Source organism: Carettochelys insculpta, chromosome 11 (genome assembly GCF_033958435.1).
Source record: "Carettochelys insculpta isolate YL-2023 chromosome 11, ASM3395843v1, whole genome shotgun sequence".
Lineage (NCBI taxonomy): Eukaryota > Metazoa > Chordata > Testudines > Carettochelyidae > Carettochelys > Carettochelys insculpta.
The window spans coordinates 4,371,825-4,376,919 of NC_134147.1; positions in this window are offsets into that span (position 1 = coordinate 4,371,825).

Here is a 5,095-nt window from a genome sequence, read left to right on the forward strand (position 1 = left end):
AGGGCTGCTCCTTGAGTGCTTTTCACTTCATCTGCAAGAAGCAGAAAGATCTCAGAGGTCCACATTCCAGCCCAGAAAGAGGTATTATTTGAAATCTGTGTGGGATCCACTTTCTGACCAGAATATGCTTCATTTGCAAATCCAGAGCTGTCGTTCAGGGCAGAGAACCTCAGTTTTTATTTGGACTCGAGAGCACAAGGGGTGAATTTGACACAGTCCCTTGAAACCTTAGGCCATATTTACTTTTGCAGAATTTTTGTTTTGCCCAGTACTCTCAGCACTGCTGATCTTTTATATCTCTGCTATAAACTGATCTTGCCTGTTGATTAATGGCTGTCATGGGACTGGTGCAATTTTTGTAATTTAAAGAACAAAAATCTAATATTTTACACTCTCACATGTACCTCTTATTAGATTAAAAAAAAAATAGAGTGTAAATCTTATCTTACCTAACCACTGTCACTCTGAAATGGGTAATGGACCACAGAGACTATGTGACTTTTAGCTCTGAATGATTATTGGCCAGTAAATGGCTCACACATAATACACTTGTTAGAGAGATACACAATTACAGATAGTCCCCGACTTACGAATCGGTTACTTTCCCAACACCTGGTCGTAACTCGATTTGGTTGTAAGTTGGAAATGCCCTTATACTGTAATCCCTCAAGGTATATGTAGGTCAGGGAGGGCTTGGGCTGGGGCCCTGGGAGAGGGCAGGGGGATTGAGCCTGGGGTGGGTTAGGGCGGCAGGGGTGGTGGGAGGATGCAGTTGAGCTGGGGCTTGCAGGGGGTTGGACCTGGGCAGCAGGGGTTTGTGGCAGGGGTTGAGCCCAGCCAGGGGGTTGTAGTCGGGGCTGCAAAGTGGTGGGTAGGGGGGTTGGAGCTGGAGCCCTGTGGGCCAGGGGTTGGGAGCCCCGGGTGCAGGTTGAAGCCAGAGCCCTGTGTACTGGAGAGTGTGAACTGGGGCCATGGGGGATTGAGGGGGTTGAATGGAGTGTACCGGGGGGGGGGGGGGGGGGCTAGCTGGTGGGGGAGGTAGAGCCTCATGCGCCTGCAGTGGCTGACAGCTGGAGCCTTGCGCACGTGGGCGGCTGACAGCCCAGCATCTGCTGGAGGGGGTCAGCTGGGGATGTGGGGGTGAGCCAGGCAGAGGTGGGGGATTGAATAGGGGTGAAGCAAGGCGGGTGTGGGCTGAGCTGGCAGGGGGCTTGCAGACCTACCTGGGGCTGGAAGGCAGAGCCCCAGGCATGGGTTGAAGTTGGGGGGTAATGTGGGGTGCATGTGGCTCTCCCATGCGTGTGGGGGGTGAGCCAGGGCTGGGGGGGGGGGGGTTGAGCCAGGCGGGGGAGGGGTTGAACAGTGGTGCACCAGGGCAGGGTGCTTGAGCGGGGGCAGCTTTGAGCTCCATGTGTGCTGAGCCAGCCACGTCGGGGGGCAGATCTGGGGCCACATAGGGGTTGGGTGGTTGGGGCCAGATCTGCAGGGCTTGGGGATGGGTCGGCGTGGTCAAGGCCCAGGTGTGTGGTGGGGTTGGGGCACTGGGGTTGGAGCTAGGTCCGTGGGGGTTGGAGGAAAGCCCCAGGAGAGCAGCTGGAGCCCCCAGTGCGGGAGGTGAGCTGGGGCACAGGGGGAGGGGAGCTGGAGGTTGGTCGTAAGTACGAATGGTCTTAAATTGATGTGTTTTGTAAGCCGGAGACTACCTGTAATAATGAATAGAACTATGACTTGGAAAATAAAAATGACCAAAATTAAAATTTTCAGTTTTTCAGATTTTTTTTTCTTGGTGGATTTGTTTTCCTTTCTTAAGGGAAAAAAAGAATTGGCATTTTGAACCTGGTCTAATGAGGACCTTCCCTTCTTATATCAATCAAAACGAACATATTTACAATACTTGCAAGTGAGATTTTACAAAAGCAGTCAGTGTTGGTCAAACTTTGCTGCCATGGAAGTGAATGAAAGTTTTATCTCTGACTTCAGTGAGATCAGAGTGAAGCCAATCTGAGTGCATTCAAAATCCCATTTTTAGCATACATCAGTCAGCAAGACTATTTTTATGAAACACATGATCTAAAGACAGACAAAGCAAAAAGTCTTCTATGCTGACACAACCATCCGCTTAAGCCCATGGTTTATTCACACATATTTTCATAATGAAGCAGCAAGAAAAGCTGGACGCAGCAGAAATACATTATTTTTGCACTTGTAGTGTTTCAGAAGATTGTGCAATTAACCACAAATGAAATGAAAAAAGAAAAGGATGCACAATTCTTTGCTTTTCATTCTTTAGCACCTTATACGTTGTGGGAATATGATAGGAAGAGTTGGGAATATAATTCAACAAACATAATTTGGGCCCGATTACCACCTGGTTCTGTCCATGTCTCTTTGGGTGGAAACCAGCGTTCCCTGTAAGCTGAGTGCTTGGGTGGCCACTCTGGAGAGATTCAGGTGCCACCCAGCTAATTAGCAGAGCACCCACGAAGGGCAGTGTGTGTTTCTATTGGTGGAAAAAAATAGAGGGAACACTACTGTACACCAATCTGATGAGATGGCCACTGCTGAATCCGGTGTGCTGTTAAGATCCCCAGGTCTGGGAAGTGACTGGTCCATGCCCAGACACACAGTCCACTGTCTGAGACTCTTCCCGGGGAGTAGAACCCCACGAACTCAGCTGCCAAGACCCTGAAACCAATGTCTCATCCCTCTTGAGCCCCCAGTTGCTTAGAATTGATCCCCTGCTCCCCAGCCCAGTGTTCACACCTCGCTATACAACCTATGTTTTTCTCTGTTAGCGCCTTCAATAAAGGCAGGAAACCCAAGCTTAGCAAAAGAATCTTCCAAACACAATTCCTTTACTCATAGGCTGCGTCTACACTACATTCCTCTTTTGAAATAGGAATGTAAATGAGGGAGATTGAAAATGCAAATGAAGCGCTGATTTAGAAATCTTGCGCTTCATTTGCATAATCTCTTTCAATTGCGTTTTCAAAAGAGATTTTTTTCAAAAAAACAAAACAAAAACCCAGCAGTGTGGATGGGGGTCTTTTGAAAAAACATGGAACTTTTTGTTTAGAACCTTTATACCTCATTTTTTCAGGAGTAAGGGTTCTTTCGAAAACTATTTTTTTTCCCCGAGGGAACCTCCTCTACACTGCTCTTTTTGTTTTTGGAAAAGTCTCTTCTGGAAATGCGACCACCTGAGATTATGCAAATGAAGCGTGAGATTTGTAAATCAGCACTTCATTTGCATTTTCGATCTCCCTCCTTTGCACTCCTTCTCTGGAAGGGGACTGTCGTGTAGATGTAGCCTTAGGATACACCTATACTTGCTTGGAGATCATCCCAGTCAGCATCAATTTCTGGAGTTCAATTTTGTGCATCTATTGAGGATGCATGAAATCGAACTATCAGGGCTTGACCCCTGTACTCCTCATTCTTGCAAGGAGTATGGGAAGCGGATGGGAGAGTTTCTGCCTCTGACCTCCCTCAGTGAGGACAGCCAGATAAGTTGATCCTAGATAAGTTGATTCCAGCTACGCAACTGATTTAAATCCTTTTCGGCAAGGGAGGAGGGGCCATTTAAAATCTGCCTGCTTTCATGGCTAGGCCTTTTGTTTCTGGTGGTAAGATTGCTCCTTTTGCTGAGACAGCACGTCTCCTCTAAAATAGCCTCCAACACCTTTTCTGTCCTTTCTCTGCTTTGGCCTGTCTAATCTCCCATAAACTTCTGGGAAGAGTCATTCAAAGTCCTCTCCATTGAAAACCCACTGCTCTGGCAGGGCAGAACTGTTGTTGTTAATAGCCCTGGATTGCTCTGTCACCGATCTCCAGGCATTGTCTCTGCACTACAGGGTAAGTCCTCACTATAGCAGTAATGTTCCAAGTCCACTAAATGTAACTGTCACACTGGAGGTTGAAATACAACAGACATTCACAAAATAAAAATGGAATGTGTAAGTTGACAGACCGAGCACCTGAGCTGTCACAGTCCCATCTCACGAGCACATGAATGCACCTGTTCGACCACCATGCTGACAAACCTGATTACTGTTCAAGATAAGGCGCCTTTACACTGTTGTGGTAATGCAGTTTGCACCTTAAAGGGGTTGCAAATATAATTTGTGACCTGACATCATGGTGTGACGCAGCCTTAGTGCAAATGAGAATCAGACCCGGGTTACTTTATGTGCTCTTACGGGAGACATACGTCTGATTTCTCTCACTCACGTGCAATCGACTCTGAATGACTGAAGCAGAAAGTGTCAGAGGAGCATTTGGCAGTCAGGGAAAGAGACTCCAACTTCAGTCACGTGAGGGACACAGTTAGGCTTGGGGTGCACAACAGAGAACTGGAAACCTGATCCCATCTGCCTATTGAGAGATGTGTATAGTGAGGCCCACGTCTGGCAGGGAGCTAAGTAAGTCTATGCTGTGCTGTCCACATAGCAAAGACCTGGATGGTGCATGTTACATGCTAAGGGTAGAATTCTGGACCCTTAAAATAAATGGAAAAACTCCCATTGATTTCAGCGGGGACTAGGAGCTCACTCCGCTTAGCAGCACGAAAAGGGGTAAAGACAGAGTGGCTGCCCAGACTCTATCTTCTGACTAGTGGGCTTCATCTCAGAATGTACATCATTTCCATTGCTTTCTGCTAGGCCTCATCTTCTCTTCATGCCAGGCACCACCCTCTGCTCCAAACCCAGACTCTCCTGTTCCCTGCCGCCATGTCCCTTCCCACCAGGCCTCTCTTTGTCAGTATAATTTGAGTGCAGTGAGGCATCTAAGACCCGACTAGATCTGAGGCATTAAAAGGAAATCCAGTTAATTTTGGGCTGTGCCTGTTGCCAGCTGAGGCACCCATCCTCATCGCTGGTATCCTGACAGCAGTCACCAGCACACCTCTGTGGTAAGACAGCGTCCCTAGTTGGTCCCTTGGAGAGCTAGACTCGGGTCAGAGGACATGGAGGGTCACATCCAGAGCATGTATCTTGCCTTGCCATGAGGACTCTGTTGGAGCTGGTGGTGGTTGGAAGACTCCCTCTGATCCAAGAGAGAGAAGAGCAAAGTGGCCACAGTGGGCCTACCACAC